This window comes from Rhinopithecus bieti, unplaced genomic scaffold (genome assembly GCF_001698545.2).
Source record: "Rhinopithecus bieti isolate Rb0 unplaced genomic scaffold, ASM169854v2 scaffold_44965, whole genome shotgun sequence".
NCBI classification, from domain to species: Eukaryota; Metazoa; Chordata; class Mammalia; order Primates; family Cercopithecidae; genus Rhinopithecus; species Rhinopithecus bieti.
This window is the reverse complement of record NW_016818013.1, coordinates 450,131-470,472: the sequence shown is the minus strand read 5'-3', so window position 1 is coordinate 470,472 and position 20,342 is coordinate 450,131. Positions and strand designations below refer to the sequence as shown.

At 40.5% G+C, this 20,342-nt stretch overlaps 2 pseudogenes; one reads left to right on the top strand and one right to left on the bottom strand.

The window, feature by feature from the left end:
* Nucleotides 1-4,330: 4,330 nt before the first annotated feature.
* Nucleotides 4,331-4,845, bottom strand: LOC108518270 (succinate dehydrogenase cytochrome b560 subunit, mitochondrial pseudogene; annotated as a pseudogene).
* Nucleotides 4,846-8,085: 3,240 nt separating this feature from the next.
* Nucleotides 8,086-20,342, top strand: part of LOC108518262 (coiled-coil domain-containing protein 144A-like) — a 62,847-nt pseudogene continuing 50,590 nt past the window's right edge.

Below are 20,342 nucleotides of genomic sequence, written 5' to 3'. Positions count from 1 at the left end.
GGTCTGGGGCCGCCTGATTTACAAAAGACATTACAACAGCTGCCTGACTTCCTGGGGCCTCTGGGTCTATGGGGGTGTACTGTCTAAAAGCTTCCATTAATCTTTCTAAATAGGTAGCTGGGCTTTCTGTCTTTCCCTGCAGAACAGAGTATACTTTAGCCAAATTAGTGGGCTTGCGAGCAGCTGCCCAGAGACCCGCCATTAGAGTCTGGCGATAAAGGTGTAGCCGTCCCCTACCTTCTGCTGTGTTGTAGTCCCACGCCGGCCTGGTCAGCGGAAAAGTCGCATTTATGAGGTCGGGGTTGGCAGTCGGTTGACCGTCGTCCCCCGGGACCAACTTTCTAGCTTCTACCTGGATTCTCTCTCGCTCCTCCATTGTGAACAAAATTCGGAGGAGCTGCTGACAATCATCCCAAGTGGGCTGGTGGGTGAACATGACACTATCTAATAAAGCCATTAAATCTTTGGGGTTGTCTGAAAACCGGGCACTCTGAGTCTTCCAGTTATACAGATCACTGGTGGAGAATGGCCAGTACTGGAGCCTGGGGATTCCCGTGTCATCTGGGGGTCCTATTTCCCGAAGGGGTAGAGCCACTGTGGAGTCAGGCGGCTGGGGGGGGCTAATCCGCAAAGTGCGCCCTCGCGTCCGCCCCGCTGGTCCTTCAGAGTTACTTTCACTTTCAGTGAGCTCGGGTGCGCCGGCCGCCTCCCGTCCGCCTACTTCTTCCTGCGGCTCAGCCCGGGGGGCTGGGGCCTGGGGCCCGGAGGGGTACGGAGGGGGATCTATGGACAGTGGGTCCCCGCTATCAGGTAAAACAGGATGGGGGGGCGGTCGGTTGCTTGGATTTTAGCGGCCGAGCAACCAGTGCCTTGCATGGTTCGGGGGCTAGTAGGAAAGGGGACAGCCAAGGGGGCGGGTTCTCAACAAGGTCCTGCCATATGAGAATATATGGGATTTGATCCGAGTGGCCAGCACGCCCAGGTAGAAAAACCTTGGACTTTACTTTAGTAACGACAGGAAGACAGAATGTCCCTTCAGGTGGCCACCCTACATTAAAGGCGGGCCATTCGGAGCGGCACAGAGTGATTAGCTTTCCCCTCCTGATTTCCACACTAAGATCATGGCCCCTTGCTCTAACATCCTTGAAATTATTTATAAGGAGAGATAGGGGTGTGCTCTGGGTATTACCCATTCTGTAATAGTTTGTAGTCTCCTTCTGCAATAGAATATGGGTTAGAATTCCTGCAAAGGAAAACTGGAGTATCTATACTATCTAGCCGCGTGCGCGCTCTGGAAGCCCGGGTCAGAATCAGTTCAGATAGAAATCTAAATCAGGTGAGAGCCAGGGGACGTCTCCCACTGGTCTCCGCTGGCCGTCCTATAGCACGTCCGCCAGGACTGTGTCAGCTTCAGTTTCAGACCTCACGAGTCACAGATACAGGTTCAGAACAGACACAGACAGACAAGACAAACGGAGACGAGCCGGCTCACCTATCCGCAGCTCCTGGTAGATCCGTTGACCAGGGGTCTGGTGGGCTTGGGGAATCCCGGACGAGCCCCCAGATGTTATGCCCAGACCGTTTATTCCCCAAAGAAGACCACCAGAGTCCAGAGTCAAAGCCAAGCGGCAAAGATCTTTACTGCAAGTTCGAACTTGGTCCCTCTGCTCCACAGCATACAAGAGGGCCCCGAACGATGCATGTGCTCACTTTTTATAGCCCGATGTAAACAGGATATGTAAGGTTACAGAGAAACAAAGGAATTCTTTGGTTACAGTATTACAATTGGTTAACATTTTAAGTTATACATTTAGCAGTTTTTTTATTGGTTCCTGCACTTTCAGTAAAACCACTCCACAAACGGTTGTGACCTTATTGGGGACTCTCCAGGTGGTGTTTTTCTAAAGTTGAGACAAATGGAGGAATGTTTGTACTGGGCCCAGGACAGATATATGGAGGAATGTGTTTGTACTGGGCCCAGGACTGAGATATATGTTTGATTTCTTACAAAAGATTTCTTTTGTTGTTGTTGTTGAATCTTTTACTGATCTGGATTTTCCATTCTTGCTATGGCTGCCTCTTGTAACACAATTAGGAGTAGGAAGGTGGGGGAAAATAAAGTAAGGAAAGGAACATACAGTGGTTTGGGTGGAACACATTTTTACAAGAATTGAGTCAGATATACTCCAGAAATGACGAAGAGAAAGTCAGTCTGAATCATGGAAAAAGGGCAAAACCTCAAAGAACCAGTCCCTCAACCCTACCCAATCATTTTTATCCTGAACATGTACAACTAACAACTACAAAATCAGAAGTAGAATTGCTAAGCAGAGTGTGTATATGTGTGTTTGGAGAAGGTGGGGAAGAAAAGGTAGGGAAAACCAAAGTAGAAGATACTATGTTTGTGTAAGACTTTCTATATAAGCCCAAGTACAAATATAGTTTGAAAATTGAAGATATTAAAGTGATTGGAAGACAGAGAAGAAAAACAAAGACAGTAAGTAGAAATTTAAGGCAGAATAACAAACATGATGCTCTGTCACACTCCCTACCCACCCACTACCATGCTTCAATCACCCAAATGGTAAGAAACCACCAAAAAATTCATCTGCCCTACCCATTTTCCAGCCTCTAACATCTGTTTATCATTGACCCCGTTTTACATTTTCCTGGCACTGGCTGTTAAATTTAATGCCCTTGCCAAACCTTTCCCCATCCCAGTGACAAAGTGTTCTCTCATGATCACTTGTCCCTCATTCCAAGGACAAAGTAGAGAACAGCTGGTTTAAAATGAAGGAAAGGTACAAGGACTTCCCAGGGCCCCTCTAGTAAAAAGCGAAAAGCAATCATTACTTAACGTCAAATACTATTTGGGACCCTGAATGAAGACTGTTAAAACAGCAGGTCCTCACCTTAACTAAGGTCTTCCTATCCAATTGACACCAGCCAGTTACCATTTCCCTTCTTCGACCCATAGCTTTAACTGGCTGGCCAGCAACTCAAAGTGACAGACCAGATAGGTCTCTTATTCCAGAATTCCCAAAAACTATCAAAACAGCATGCCTGCTAAAGCCTGGCCTATATGGATTTTAAAAGCAGCAAGTTTTCTCTTTAAATTATACATTTTTGCCAGGTTTTCAACAATCTCTCTCTCTTTTTTTTTAATCTCTGTTCTTCATTCACCCCAAGCCTATAACTTCAGGTCATCATCCCTTAGCTGTCACCAACACTGGTCTTCTGTGGCACTCAATGAATCATAATTTGCTGAACAGTACCATGAAGCTTATAAGCAGTCCTTAATGGGATTTTGGTGCCTATAACCCAAAAGCACTCTACATGCATCACTTCTTTTCTTTTTCTCCTTCCTTCTCTGAGGCGTCTCTTTGATATTTAAATCTCTGGCTAAGTTCTATCTGATTCCCTGAAAACTTTTCCAATGATGAGATGTAGGAAAACTGTTTCCCTCCTGGGAAAGGTCAGATTGTGGGGAGAGGGAGGATGTAAATGCCTGAGACCCGAGGGAAGAGGAGGAAATTGGTTCCCTCCCAACAGCCATTTTCTTGGTTTCTCTAGATTTCAAGGAGAGTCAAAGATAAAATGAGTATTTTAATTCGGTTTCAGAAAAAAAGGGTACATGACTTCGATGAGAAAGCATAAAATTAAGAGGCTTTTCTGGAAATCCAAGAAAAAGAAATAACCATTAATATGTTCAATGATGATTTTCTGGATCTTCTTCTTGTGTCAAAAGTTATATATTTTCTCCTCAAAAGCAGCTGCTCCAAGAACTAACTAGCCCTCTTTATCTCCCTCTAGCTGGGACAGACTGATTCCCCTCCACCCCACCTCTCTTCTTTCAATAACACTGCGTAGGTGTTAATGGCCTGGGCTCTCACCAATGAACAGAATTGTCCTTTAAGCCAGGAACCCACAGGCAGTGGCACCCAAAGCCTTGCCCCCAGTCCCCAGGGCAGAAGCCACAGAGCTGGCATTGTTTCCACTGTCTCCGGAAGAAGGAGCCGAAAGCTGATCCTCAGCACAAATCCAAGCCCAATATAGAGACAGAATAACTGCTTCTAGGCCGAGAGCAGGCAAGCTGAGGGCAAAAAAAGGGGAGTTTTTGCAGCCACCCCATCTTTAGAAACAAGGGGAAAACTAGACCCTTTTCCACTATTATGGTCTACAAGGTACTCTACTGCTCTAGGGGGATCTGAAAGTACAAAAGGATCTAAACAAATAAGGAGAACTTTTCCCAGGCTGGAGATAAGAATGACAAACAGAAAGATAGGTGAATGTAATAACGTAGGAAGATGATGCTGGGAACCTCCCTTCTTCACATGGCTGCCAGCCCCATAGAGGACAACACAGTAAGAACAAGGACAACCACTCCAGACTGGTATAGCTGGGGAATCTTCAGGCCTTTTCCTAGGTCCCACATCATATATCGGATCTCATATCTCATGTGTGATACATGAGAGGGAAGATGAGTGCAAACTTAGCTGTATGGATCAGTGCTGGCCCCAGACACAGGGACTTCACGAGTTCCAAATAAGATTCAAAGTTCCCAGGGGGTAACAGGGCTGACATGCCAAAAAGAGAGACTCCCGCACTCAAAGCAATACCAGTGCCACTGTGGCAGATGGACATTGCCATGGGAAGAGACCAACTGTAGATAGTGATGTGGGGAGATACAGGACGGTTTGAACCCATAATGTTCTTATTCCAGAACCACGCCATCTCTTCTTTGGCCATGGTTCCCAAAGGAATAACATTTCTGATACAGAGCTGAGGGCTAAAGTGGGCTCGGAGGCAATGACAACCAACATGTCTCAGCAAGAGTGCAGCCATCTTGGGTTTCGGTCTGGACGGAAGTCTGGTCACCGGAAAGATTAAGGCATGATTAGAGGATTGGAACTTCTAGCCTCCTAGGAGAGGAGAGGAGCTGAAGATTAAGCTGATCACCAATGACCGGTGATTTAGTCAGCCATTCCAGTGTAATGAAGCTTCCATAAAAACCCAACAGGATAGGGTTCAGAGAGCTTCCAGATACCTGAATACATGGAGGATTCTGGAGGGTGGTGCTCCCTCAGAGGGTATGAAACTCTACACCCCTTCCCAAAACCTGGTCCTGTGCAACTCTTTATCTGTATTTTTGGTAATGTTCTTTGTAATAGCCAGGAGACGCAAGGTTTTTTTTTTTTTTTTTTTTCCTTCTCTAAGCTCTGTGGGCTGCTCGAGCAAATTAATGAAACCCAAGGAGAAGTCATGGGAACCATAACTTGAAGTTAGGCATTCTGGAGGCCCAGAATTGTGACTCATGAGGGGAGGGGGCAGCCTTGGGGACTGCACCCTCAACTTGTGAGGAATTGATTTAGAGGACCCCCAGCTGGTGTCTGCTGCAGGATTGATTGCTTGCTTATTGGTGCAGAAAAGTCTTCCCCTCATTTGGTCACAGAAGTCTTCTGTGTTTGTTATTGTTGTTGTACTTTGAGAGCAGAGAAAAAATACATTGTGGTCATTTTTTTTTCCACACATAAAATGGGTAAGGGGGTGTTACAGTGCATGCTGTTCTAACTGCTCCTAGTCCATTAGTCCAAAAATCATGCTACATTTGACACTGCTAGCTTATGATACAGATTTTGTTAATGATACCAGTGAGACTGATAGGGTTCATTTAGGATTATAATTGTACACAGCAGTTCCTTTTAAGGACCACATTTTGATAATTCCCATTCTTCCTTGCATTTTATAAATGGAAAGGAGGGGCAGTAAGAGTTCTTAATGCATTAATTTCCTACCAATAGTATAATTAACATTCTAGGATAATAGCTAGGTATGGCCCCAAGGGAATACTTTGTAATAAAGCATCAGTCTTATGCCTTTTTAAAACACAAAGTCTAAAGCATGCAGAAAAGTGTGCACGGTTTTTAAAAATAAAGGTAGAGTTTTGCTCTGTTGCCCAGCCCGTTCTTGAACTTCGAGGCTCCTCAAGTGATCCTTCAGCCTTAGCCTACCAGGCCCTTTTATGCTTTCAGTATTCTATGTGTTTCTATCGTTGATTTAAAAGGTATTTTACTTTTTTCTTTAACAGTGGATGGGAGTTCTGAAGACTCTGTAATCAGGTAGGATTTACAGATTTTAAATATTTATCTGTTAACTAAGGGAATACAGGGAAAAGAAACGAACATCTGCTGATGGTTGCACCCTGCTGTGCACTCAAAATAGCACATCATATTATGTGCCTAACTCATCCCATATAGTCATCACAACAGCTTTGCAAAGTGTCTGTGCAATTACAACCTACTTTTTACTAATCAGGCAACTGTGGTTTAGAGAGGTTGATTCATGGGCCCCAATCCTATAATTAACAAATAGCTGACTCATAGAACAAGAGTAGAGATCTGATAGAGACTTGTGCAGCACTGGGATCAAGGTACACGTCCAAATCAGATTAATTCAGAAAGTCACATTTAGTTATATATTAACTCTGATTTATACATTTCCTTAGAAGTCTGATTAGTCCAATAATTTGTCCTATGTATTTTTGACAGTTTCAGTGCTAACCAGCAACTTGTTTTTACCATCAAAGATTTTAGGGCAGATCTCATTTAGCTAGGCCACAGAACTATAGGTTTTACATAAGCAAGACCAGGCAAATTTTAGAGACTTATTGTAAGAATTATTTTATTTTAAGTGAAAGATATGTACATATCCATGTTATGTTACATATCCATATTTACATATCTGTGTCATGTTAATTATATTTATTGTTTATTTAGAATCTATGTCTAGATGATTTCTCTACTTAGACTTGCAAGTTTAGTTTTCCCATTAGTTTACTCTGCCTAGTTCCATGAAGCTTTTTTCCCTAGAGACTTTTTTCTTCTTCCACTAGTTTCTATAATCTTCTCTTGAGTTTGTTTGTTTGTTTGTTTGTTTTTGAGACGGAGTCTCGCTCAGTCCCTCAGGCTGGAGTGCAGTGGCGCAATCTTGGCTCACTGCAAGCTCCGCCCCCTGGGTTCACGCCATTCTCCTGCCTCAGCCTCCTGAGTAGCTGGGACTACAGGCACCCGCCACCACGCCCGGCTAATTTTTTGTATTTTAGTAGAGACGGGGTTTCACCATGGTCTCGATATCCTGACCTTGTGATCCGCCCACCTTGGCCTCCCAAAGTGCCGGGATTACAGGCGTGAGCCACTGCGCCCGGCCTTCTCTTGAGTTTTTAACTTCTTCACTTTTGGAGTGTCTTTCGTTCTATTATTTTTTTCATTTCTGCCAGCTAAGTGTTCCTTTTTTTTCTGCAGACAGAATCAAAAGCACATAGAATTTCAGAATTTTAAGGAATCTTAGTGGTTAATCAAAACACCCTCTAGTACTTAAAACTATGTTTAACATTCTAGTCAAGTCGTTATTCAGATGGATAACCTGAAACTTAAAGAGGTTAAAGTGACTTATTTGGATATAGGAAGTGGCAGAAATGAGATTTGAACTCCTTTGAAAGCCCAGTCCTCTCCCTCTTCATCATCCTGTCAGTGTGCATTTTAATAATAGAAAGGCAAGTTGGGAGTAGTGAACACAGTGGAAGAGGAAAAGAATGGAATCAACTGATTAACCCAATGGAAGAGGATAGGAATGAAAGGAGTAGGAGAAGGCCTAGTTTGAAGAGAACACTGAGTTAGGTAGGAATGAGGATTTTAGAAAAGAGGTCAGAATATTGGGGTTTATGACAAGTTTGATAGATTTTAGAAAGAAAAGGCACAGGATGTTGGGAGTTATCTAGAAAGGCATATTAAAATAAGAGATTCGAGGGAATCGCAAACGAGTGGCTGCTTTTTTGGTTGTTTAATTGGAGCAACTGACAAACTTCAGAGTTTCTATTGAATGATGGTAAAAGAATTTGAGTCACTGGGAGGAGTCTGTATAGCAGATAGGATTGTGGTATCATCTACTTTCATTGCAACTTACAGAGGAGTGGCTCAGAGCCCCTCTAGTACTAGGGGACTAGAGTTTGCTGAACTTGACAGATCTATGGCCCAGGGCAAGTGTCCCCTCACTTCTATTTCTTTTCCAATCTACTGACTTTTTCCCATGTCCATGCAGACTAGGGCAGAGGTAGAACTGGCTGTCAAATCAGTCATGGAGCTTCAGTTGGGTAACTGAATCTGTCATCTGCTGGGGACAGATGACAGACTCCATTTAGCTTATTTTCCAGGAGCAAGGAAATAGCTCCTACTCTTGGTTATTTGACCCTATCCTTTTAGGAATTTGTATTTCCATTGGCTGAAGATTTAAAGGTTGGAGATTGCCATAGAACCTTGCCTAAGAGGAATCTAAAAGGAAGGAAGATACTTAGATAGTACTTAATAATATTTAGGGACACAGAGCTGTACAACTACCAGGACTGTGTTTTTTTCAGCAGTCTCTCTCCTTAGGTATCTGAGTGCCTATAACGGTTGTTAAGGGCTTGCTAGTTTATGTGAACCTGAACAGGACGGACCTATTTAGGGACAGGACCTATACTAGGATTTTATAATTTTTAGTGTTTCAATATTTCTGGGAAGAATATTTTTAATAACAACATAGACATTTGTCCTCTGACTTTCGTATATTTAGCTTTCAAGTATTTCGAATGTTTCAAGGGAATCCTTGTAGTGTTTCAGGGTAAAGGTAAGCACTGAGGTCTTTTTTTTTTTGAGACGGAGTCTCGCTCTGTCGCCCAGGCTGGAGTGCTGTGGCGCGATCTCGGCTCACTGCAAGCTCTGCCTCCCGGGTTCATGCCATTCTCCTGCCTCAGCCTCTGGAGTAGCTGGGACTACAGTCCCCGGCCACCACGTCCGGCTATTTTTTTTTTTTGGGGGGGGGGATTTTTAGATCACCTGATCTCGTGATCCACCCGTCTCGGCCTCCTAAAATGCTGGGGTTACAGGCATAAGCCACCACACCCGGCCTGCACTGAGGCCTTCTTAAGTGATTTCCATGCTGAAGAACCCAGGCTGCCATTTTTTGAGTGATGCAGATTAGTCTTTGAACCAGTGGTAAATGAAGAAGAGGAGACACTATTTTTCTACCTTGTTTTAAGTTATCAGGTTTGTTCCAGTTTAGGTATTAAAAATTATGTCAGCAATTAGTTGGATTTTCAGCTCAGCCTCTAGGACATACAATTTGTGACGACAAATTATTCTCAGACTATGCCAGTGTATTGGCTGCCATGATTTGTTATGGAACTACGCGTGGGTCTTTATTGACGATTTTGTAGATTGGGAGATGTGGAGATAGAAATAAGTAACTAAAATCTACAACAGTGGCCAAATTTTAATTTTCTTAAGCAACATTAATATACAGATAGCTGGCCTCTCACCAGATTTGTTTCCCTTTCTGTTTTTTTTGGAGGTGATACCAGGTATGGACCTGTAAATTACTTTTTTAAAGAAATGAACACCCTCATTTTGTTGTATATTTTGCTCTAAAGGCTTTCCGGCAAACAGGCGATCGATGATTTACAGCCTACATCGATAAGGAAGACCGTGATTGTGTTATCAAGGTAAAGTGCTCACACGTGAAATTAATTTTCTCATTATGACTCTAGTTTTTTAATATAATTTACTCTTAAAATTTAGCTGTGGTCAACCTGTCATTGTTTTATGTTTGTAATGGAAAGTTGGTCAGAGAAAAGCACTTTAAAGAAATATGAATAACTGAATTTGTAAAAATTGTACTTTGGTAAATAATACATTGTTAAATACTAAGAGGGTGTGTGGGTGAGAGAAAGAATGTGCTGGAAAATGATTACATTGTGACAGAAAAATTATATTTGGCTAAACTTTCTCACAATACAGGAAATTTGAAATGCTGTCAGGGTTTGTTTGGATAAGTATTCTTTCTGTGACTTTTAAATTCATACTAACATGACTTTTATAATACTTATGCCTAAATAAATTCTTATAGTAATCATGGACCTTGAAAATATATAATTGTTTAAAATTATTATATATTTTTTAAACCTTAAAAATATTTAATAAAATATTTGTTATATAAAACTTGAAAACCACAGCTAAACAAGAAGAAAATTAGATAATCCACACTCGTGATGTCCTTGAAAGAACTGTCCACACTCATGGACTCAATTTTTTTTTCCATTCATTTTTGATCTCATAGCAGTAGTCTTCAACACCAACATTCCTCCGAAGTTGTTTTTCTCAAGGTTACCACTAACTTTCTCTCTAATAAATCTAGGCATTTTTTTCTTATACCTTATTTTATTTAACCTGTCAGCAATATTTATTTTATTTAACCTGTCAGCAACCTAATGGAGGACACTCTCCTCCATGACAGCGTCTTTACTTGGCTTTCAGGACCTCATTCCCTCATCTGGCTTTTCCACCTGCCTTTCTAGTCCATCCAGAATGGTCTGTTTTGCTTGCTCCTCCTCATCTTTCACTTTTTGCACATTGTCGTTTCCCAGGGCTCTGTCCTTGATCTTCTTTCTCACGACTTTTTCTACTGTGTATATGCTAGTGATTTCCAAATGTATGTGTCCGGCTCAGATTTTTCTCCTTAATTCCAGACCTCCTGTCAGCCTGCCTACCTGACATCTCTCTTTGGTTAGCTGTTGGGTATCACACATCTGTCAGGTCCAAAACTGGACTACTGACGTCTGTCCTCACACCTACTCCTCTTGTAGTCTTTCCTACTTGGGTGAATGGCAACTCTTCCAGTTGCTCTCCCAAAAACCTCAGCATCATTCTTGACTCATCTCTCTTTCTCTCTCTGACACCTCACATCTAACCTAGTTGCAGATCTTGTCAGGTCTACCAGCGAGCTGAGATCGTGCCGTTGCACTCCAGCCTGGGCAACAAGAGTGAAACTCCATCTAAAAAAAAAAAAAAGAAGTTGCCTTTCATCAACTATATTCAAAATGAAAACAGTTTCATATTCCAGAACTGTAGAACTGTAGACTTAATTTTAAAGTTTTAGTCAAGATGAATCGTTTAATTCATCTTTAGAGATTTCTCAGGAAGATTTTTTTTTTATACTTAGTCTCAACCAGAGGAGTTCTCTACATAAATTATTTTAAAAAATAATTGTAAGTTTTGTTTCTTTTTTTGGTATTTTTAGAGGCTTCTGCTCCAGTACTAACATAATCTTCAGTGGGAGACTTTAGTCTCTTTGTCAATTTTTGTATGTACATGATAGTAGTATTCTGTCTTTCTTCTTTCCTTTTTTTGTTCACTTTCTGTTCCTTGCAATAACAGTGATATTCTTATGTGTGTTTACTTTATCAAAATGTAATTACAATTTTCTGCTGGCAAATCCAGCTTTTTATATTAGGACTAAATATTAGGCTAAAAGTAAAGAAAAATTACCAGAAAGTTTTATTTTCAAACAAAATCATAACTAATAAAAAATTGCTGTTTTGTACTGCATCTATCTATCTATCTATCTATCTATCATGACATTTAGATATTTTAAATTAAGGATTCCTCTCAATATGGTTTGTCTTTGTGTCTCCACCTAAACCTCATCTTGAATTTTAATCCCTGGGTGTTGAGGGAGGAACCTGATGAGAGGTGATTGTATCACAGGGGCAGTTTCCCTGATCTGTTCTCGTGATAGTGAGTTTTTATGAGATCTGATGGTTTTATGAGGGACTCATACCCCTTCACTTCTCTCTCTCCTGCTACCTCGTGAAGAAGGTGCCTCCTTCCCCTTCACTTTCTGCCATGATTGTTAAGTATTCTGAGGCTTCCCTAGCCAGGCTGAACTGTGAGTTAATTAAACCTCTTTCCTTTATAAATTACCCAGTCTCCAGTATTTACTTATAGCAGTGTGAAAACAGATTAATACAGTGAATTGGTTCCGGTATAGCGGAGTACTGCTATAAAGATAACCTGAAAACATGGAAGCAACTTTGGAACTGGGTAATGGACAGAGGTTGGAATAGTCTGGAGGGCTCAGAAGAAAACAGGAAGATGTGGGAAAGTTTGGAATTTCCTAGAGACCTGTTGAATGGTTTTGACCAAAATGCTAATATTGATATGGACAATGAAGTCCAGGCTGAGGTGGTCTTAGATGGGGATGAGGAACTTGTTGGGAACTGGAATAAAGGTTATTCTTGCTATGCTTTAGTAAAGAGACTAGTGGCATTTTGCCGCAGCCCTAGAGATATGTGGAACTTTGAACTTGAGAGAGATTTAGGGTATCTGGTTGAAAAAGTTTCTAAACAGCAAAGCATTCAAGATGTGACCCGTTGATTCTGAAAGTATTCAGTTTTATGTGTTCATAAAGAGATGGTTTGAAATTGGAACTTTTGTTTAAAAGGGTAGCAGATTGGGAGGCCTAGGTGGGCAGATCACGAGGTCAGGAGATCAAGACCATTGTGGCTAACACGGTGAAATCCCATCTCTACTAAAAATACAAAAAATCAGCCGGGTGTGATGGTGGGCATCTGTAGTCCCAGCTACTCAGGAGGCTGAGGCAGGAGAATGGCGTGAACCTGGGAGGTGGAGCTTGCAGTGAGCTGAGATCGCGCCACTGCACTCCAGCCTGGGCGACAGAGCGAGAGTCCATCTCAAAAAAAAAAAAAAGGTAGCAGAGCATAAATTTGGAAAATTTGCAGCCTGACCATAGGGTAGAAAAGAAAGTCCCATTTTCTGGGGAGGAATGCAAGCTGGATACAGAAATTTGCATAAGTAATGAGTAGCCAAATGTTAATTGCCAAGACAATGGGGAAAATATCTCCAGGGCATGTCAGAGATCTTCATGGCAGCCTGTCCCATCACAGGTCCAGAGGCCTAGGAAGAAAAAGTGGTTTCATGGGCTGGGTCCAGGGCCCTACTGCTGCATGCAGTGTCGGGACTTGGTGTCTTGCATCCCAGCCACTCCAGCTCCAGCTATGGCTCAAAGAGGCCAAGGTATAGCTCAGGCTGTTGCTTCAGAGGGTGCAAGCCCCAGGCCTTGGTGGCTTCCATATGGTGTTGGGCTTGTGGGTGCACAGAAGTCAAGAATTGAGGTTTGCGAACCTCCACCTAGCTTTCAGAGGATGTATGGAAATGCCTGGATGTCTAGACAGAAGTCTGCTGCAAAGGCAGAGCCCTCATGGAGAACCCCTGCTAGGGCAGTGCAGAAGGGAAATGTGGGGGTGGAGCTCCCACACAGAGTCCCCACTGGGGCACTGTCTAGTGGAGCTGTGAGAAGAGGGCCACTGTCTTCTGGGCCCCAGAATGATAGATCCACCAACAGCTTGCAGTGTACACCTGGAAAACCCACAGACACTCAATACCAGGTCATGAGGGAGCTGCCCAAGGCCATGGGAACCCACCCCTTGCATCTGCATGCCCTGGATAAGAGACATGGAGTCAAAGAAGATTTTGAAGCTTTAACATTTAATTACTTTGCTGTATTTCAGACTTGCGTGGGGCCTATAGCCCCTTTGTTTTGGCCAATTTCTTGCATTTGGTAATGGGAACATTTATTCAATGCCCGTACCCCCATTATATCTTGGAAGTAACTAACTTGTTTTTGATTTTACAGGCTCATAGATGGAAGGGACTTGCCTTGTCTCAGATGAGACTTTGGACTTGGACTTTTGGGTTAATGCTGGAATGAGTTAGCACTTTGGGAAGTCATGATTGGTTTTGAAATGTGGGGACTTGAGATTTGGAAGGGTCCATGGGTGGAATGATATGGTTAGGCTTTGACTTTGTGCCTCCACCCAAACCTCATCTCAAATTGTAAGGTGTTGAGGGAGCGACCTGGCTGGAGGTGATTGGATCATAGGGCTGGTTCCCCCATTCTGTTCTCATGATAGTGAGTTCTCACATGAGGTTTGATGGTTTTATAAAGGGCTCTTCCCCCTTCACTTCTCTCTCTCCTGCCACCTTGTGAAGAAGGTCCCTGCTTCCCCTTCAGCTTCTGCCATGATTATAAGTTCCTGAGGCCTCCCCAGCCATGCAGAAATGTTAGTCAATTAAACCTCTTTTCTTTATAAATTACCCAGTCTTGGATATTTCTTTATAGCCATGTGAAAACAGACTAATACACTCCCCCTCAAGACATTTTCCTGATTTCATCTTTCATGTTATATGTGCCTCGTGCTATTTTCAGAACTCCATTTGAAGGCAAGCATTATTATATTTAACAACAGAATCAGAAATACAGCAGAAATCTAATTATGACTTTCTTTCTTTTTTTTTTTTTGAAACGGAGTCTCGCTCTGTCGCCCAGGCTGGAGTGCAGTGGCCGGATCTCAGCTCACAGCAAGCTCTGCCTCCCGGGTTTACACCATTCTCTCGCCTCAGCCTCCCGAGTAGCTGGGACTACAGGCGCCCACCATCTCGCCTGGCTAATTTTTTGTATTTTTTTAGTAGAGACGGGGTTTCACTGTGTTAGCCAGGATGGTCTCGATCTCCTGACCTCGTGATCCGCCCGTCTCGGCCTCCCAAAGTGCTGGGATTACAGGCTTGAGCCACCACGCCCGGCCTAAGTATGACTTTCATGTAATACAGTCATTGCTTGCATGCAGTGGACTCCAGCTTTTTAGTGTAGCATTCAAGTGTAGTGTGGCATTCATCTCTTATTCTTAGCTTCCAAGTATTTTACACTTTTCCTTTCAAGTTTCTAGGAAACACCTAGACTTCATGTGCCTAATCTTTCTGCTCACATTCTATTCTTTAACTGTAATGGTTTTCTCTCACTGGATTTCCCTTTGAGCTCCTCTTATATTTTGCCTCTTCTCTAAAGCATTCCTTGTGCTAAAATGTAACTTTTTATATATCAACTCTGTCATAACACATTGTATCATAATTGTATATTACCTTGTTTTTGAAGCATGGAATGGACATTTCCTTTTATGCTGCTTGTGCTTCATACCTGTTTTTTAAATTAATAAATTGACATGGGGAAGAGTTATAGTTTTACAAAAATTTGGATTTTTGTTAATTTTCATTACAGTTATTAAAAAACATTGGCTTTTATAGAGTTTTAAAAGTAGTGGTTTTGCCTTGCATATGAAGAACGTAAAGAAACATAAAAATAAAAAATGGACCTCAAAATAATCTGTGATTATACCCATGTTAGAGAAGGCAGACCAATTTACTAGCTAATGGTCTGCTACAAGTAAATGATGATAGCAATTTAAGTGAAATAGGTAAGGATGAAGAAAGGTAAAATGTATAAGTCCTTTCTAAGAAATCTCTGAGAAAGAATGTTAACAATGATTACTTTTTCTGGAAATAGAATAGTGTAGTCTGCCAAAACTGGAGAAGACTCAACTGTGTCAATGCTATTGAAAGATTGATTATGATAAGGATTAGTGACTTTGACTAGGAGCAGGTTTCAATAAATAGTAGCCATAGAATGCTGACTGTAGTGGATGAACTTAGACTAACTCTTGAGAAAAACTTTGCTGGGAAAGGCAATAAAGAAATGAGTAATAACTGAAGAAAAATGTGAGATACTAGGAAGTTTTCTCTCTTTTATATTTTAAAATGAAAGTTTATAGAGTATGTTTGTTTGCTTTGGGGAATGATTCATAAGAGAAAAACATGTTTATGAAATGTAATTTTGTTTGCATGTCTAAACATTGGCTTGAATTATTATCTTTTAAACATTTTTAGCAAACTAATTGTCCTTAGAACTTCTATTCATGTATAGTTTTATGTTTAGAGTTTTTTCCTTCAGAACTTGTTCAGAAATGTAACATATTAGTGTGACTGAACATGCAGATGATTACTTAAAATTAAACTATCATACACAGATTTTTAAAAATAATTTAATAATAAACATGCACACAGGCCATACTGAATAGAATTAAAATATTTCTTCATAATTGTACATATTGCACTACCTTTGACGGTAGCATCATGAATAACCATGATTTGCTAAGGTACTTACTCTAAAATATCAGGTATATCAACTTTATAGTTGTTTAGATTTTGGGGAGAAGGAAACAATTTTGTTCACGTACTTCAGGAAAGCAGACTATGGACAATCTCTCACAGATTATTACTTCAGGATTCTAAAGTTCTAAAGTGTCAAAACCATGTTTCCCTGGGCCAACAGTGTCCAGCATGCATTGTGTGCTCATTGAGTATTTGTTGAATCCATGAATAAACAGTTGAATAGATGAATGAATGAATGCCTGTTGGTGGATTTCTTTTAAAAACTAAATTTTTAGTTTTTTGAAAGTAGGTTTTCAAACTTGTTTCTGTAAAACTATTTTATTTCAAAATGCAAGACACAGAAATTATTAGTTATAATTACAGCCAGAAATAAAATGAGAATGTGGATTCATCTGCTATCATATCTCTTAAAAACACTTGAAAATAAATACTACCTTCACAGCATATTGCAAAACACATATTTTGGAGGCAGAATTCTTGGGTTTGAATTCTGTGTATACTATTGACCAGCTGCACGGGATGGGGAAAGTTGTATAGCCTTTCTGTGCCTAGTTCCTCTCTTTATAGAATCCCTAATATGTTACCTACCTCATAGAACTGTTATGATGATTAAAATGAACTGGACACATGCACAGTGCTTAGAACAATGCATAGTGCCTGCATAGGAAGTCCTGAAAAAGCTAATGCCATCATTAAAAAAGGGTTACCCTCATATGAGAACATAAATAACATTTTCCAAATAAATTTTAGTGTCAGTTTTTATTGAAAAGGGCAATAATGAGAAGTCCTGGTATATTTCTTTCTATCACATAATGCAATTAACATGTTTTTCCTTTTGCCTTGATGTCAGAAAGCTTGATCTAAATTCAATTGTTTGTAATGATATTATTATTACTATATTTTCTTTCTCCCTTAGTGTTACTCTTTGTTTATATGTGAAATTATTTTGTATGTTTATATGTGAAATTGTTATGTTTTACATTGCCTGTAAAAAAAAAGAGCTGGACACTGAGTGAATAGAAGAAATAACCTATAAATGCAGAGATGGTATATAACTAAACAATAATTTTAGATATTATTTGTATTTTATGTATTTATTGTTTGTCTAAAAGGAAATTTTTTAGGCCTCCAGTGAAAACATCTGATAAAAGAACAAGGTATTGTAAAAGTAAATTATCTGAAGCATTATTGTTAAAAAAGACCTACATTATAAAAGGTAATGTGAAAACCAGAGAATCTTTTGTTATAAAGACATTTATTTAGAAAAAGGTGATTAAGAAACAGTAGCCATTGATAACAGTACCTTTTTAAAAAATGTGTTTTAAGAAGTTCCTGTGGTTTTGCTCATATAAAAGATGAATAAACACCACATCTGTACATCTAATACATGCTGTAAATATTTTGAGGACCTTTTGAAATAGAATTATTTATCTTACAGGTTAAAAGCCAAATATATTCTGTGAATGACCTCGACAACTTAACTTGGCTATCTGAAACATCCTCCGAGGATTGTGAGTTGCTTTACTCTAATTATGAGACTTTTATGTTGCTCATGAGCACTTGGAATGTATTGTAACGGGAGGACCATTGCATAAATATAAGGCCTTTTCGTGTATCCTACAGTAATATGTGCACAGATTGCTTAGCATTGCACCACAGAGCACTGATGTGTGACAGTGCTGCTCATCTCAGAAATATGCTCATTGTTAAAATAGACTGAGAAATAGTGTATATTGTACACTAAGGAACTATGATAACTCCACTGTACTTTTCTCAGTCTCAAAAAAAAAAAAAAAAAAAAAAAAAAAAAGAAAAGAAAAACTGCCAGCCAGGCGGAGTGGCTCACGCCTGTAATCCCAGCACTTTGGGAGGCCAAGGCGGGTGGATCACGAGGTCAAAAGATCGAGACCATCCAGGCCAACATGGTGAAACCCGGTCTCTACCAAAAATACAAAAATTAGCTGGATGTGGTGGCGTGCACCTGTAGTCCCAGCTACCTGGGAGGCTGAGGCAGGAGAATCACTTGAACCTGGGAAGTAGAGTTTGCAGTGAGCCAAGATTGCACCACTGCGCTCCAGCATGGCAATACAGCGAGAGTCTGTCTCAAAAAAAAGAAAAAAAAAAAAAGAAACTGCCAAATATTTTCCAAAATATTTGTACTATTTTCTATTCCCATTAGCAGTAAGACAGGTCTCGTTCTATATCATCACAAGCTCTTGGTATTGCTGTTTTTTAGTCTTTATTTTTAGCCATCTTGATGGGTATGTACTGTGCATGTCATTATGGTGTTGATATGCATTACCCTAAGGACTAACAAAGTTGAGCATTGTCCCGTGTGCGTATTTGCTTATTTGCCACCTGTATTACATCTTCTTTAGTGAACTGTCTTTTCTAATCTTGGTAGCTTACAAACATTTAAAAGTTAGATAGTTTATGTTATTTGTTGAGTTTTAAGAGTTTTTTGACCGGGCCTGGTGGCTCATGCCTGTAATTCCAGCACTTTAGGAGGCTGAGGCAGGAGGATCATCTGAGATCAGGAGTTCAAGACTAGCCTGGCCAACATGGTGAAACTCCGTCTACATAAATACAAAAATTAGCCGGGCATGATGGCGGGTGCCTGTAATCCCAGCTGTTTGAGAGACTGAGGCAGAAGAATCGCCTGAACCCAGGAGACGGAGGTTGCAGTGAGCTGAGATCATGCCATTGCACTCCAACCTGGGTGACAGAGCGAGACTCCATCTAAAAACAAAGAGTTCTTTATAGATTCTGGATATTATTCCTTTATTAGCCATGCCTTTTGCAGGGATTTTTCCCCAGTCTTTGGGTTGACTTTTTTGTTTTTTTAATAGCATATTTTAAACACAGAAGATTTTAATTTTGGTGAAGTCTGGTTTACCTGTTTATTTATGGATTTTGGTTTTTGTCTCGTATCTAAAATATCTTTGCCCAGCACAAGATCTCAAAGATTTTCTCCTCTGCTTTCTTGTATAATATTTATTTATTTATTTTTATTTTATTTATTTATTTATTTATTTTGAGAAAGGGTCTTGTAGAATTTTTTTTTTGAGAAGGGGTCTTGTAGAAGCGGCCTGTAGAGTTTTTATAGTTTTAAAATGATCCACATTGCATTCATTTTTACATATGGAGTGAAGTGTGGATGCAAGTTCATTTTACGGATGTGGATATCTACTGGTTCCAGCAGCATATGTTGAAAAAGTTGTCCTTTCATTGTCCTACATTGCCATTGTGCCTTTGTGAAAAATAAGTTGACTATGTGTGTGTGGGTCTATTTCTGGACTGTTTGCTGTGTTCCATCATTCTACAGATTCTCCTTGAGTTACCCTGATAAACTGATCTTAAGTTGAAAATCTACTTAGTACCCCAATAAACCCATCATACAGTTGAAAAATTGTAAGTAGAACCATCTTAATATGGGGTCTTCCTGTAACTGGCTTTCTTTGTGTCGGTCTAGCATCCCTAATCCAAAAATCCAAAATCAGAAATGCTCCAAAATCCAAAACTTTGTGGGTGCCAACATGATGTCACAAGTGGAAAATTTCACACTAGACCTCATGTACACAAACTTTCATTTGCAAATTTACTAAAAGTACTCCATAAAATTGCCTTCAAGCTCTGTATATAAGGTGTCTGTAACATGTATGTATTTTGTCTTTAGACTTGGGTTCCATCCCCAAGACATCTCATTACATATATGCAAATACTCAAAAACTCAAAACACTTGGGTCCCAAGCACTTTGACAGATACTCCACCTACAACAGTATCACGCTGTTTTGATTAGTGTAAATCTATACTAAATCTTGAAATCAGCCCTTCAGTTTTCTTCTTTTTTAAGGTTTGTTTTGACAATTCTGGATCTTTTGCATTTCCACATGAATTTTAGAATTAGATTGTTAATGTTTTTAAAAGGCTGCTGTGGGCCAGGTGCAGTGGCTTACGTCTGTAATCCCAGCACTTTGGGAGACCGAGGCGGGTGGATCACGAGGTCAGGAGATCGAGACCATCTTGGCTAGCACAGTGAAACCCCTTCTGTACTAAAAATACAAAAAATTAGCCGGGTGTGGTGGCGGGTGCCTGTAGTCCCAGTTACTCGGGAGGCTGAGGCAGGAGAATGGCATGAACCTGGGAGGCGGAGCTAGCAGTGAGCCGAGACTGCGCCACTGCACTCCAGCCTGGGCGACGGAGCAAGACTTCATGTCAAAAAAAAAAAAAAATAGCCTGCTGTGTTGGGAATTACACCAAGGTTGTGTTCAATCTATAGATTAATTGGGGGAGGACTGACACTTTAACAATAGTGTGTCTTTCCACTCCTGTAAAGTTGTTTCTCTCCATTTATATAGGTCAAATTTAATTTTCTTAGTAATATTTTGCAGCTTTTTTGCATGTCTTTACATATATATATATATATATATATATTTTTTTTTTTT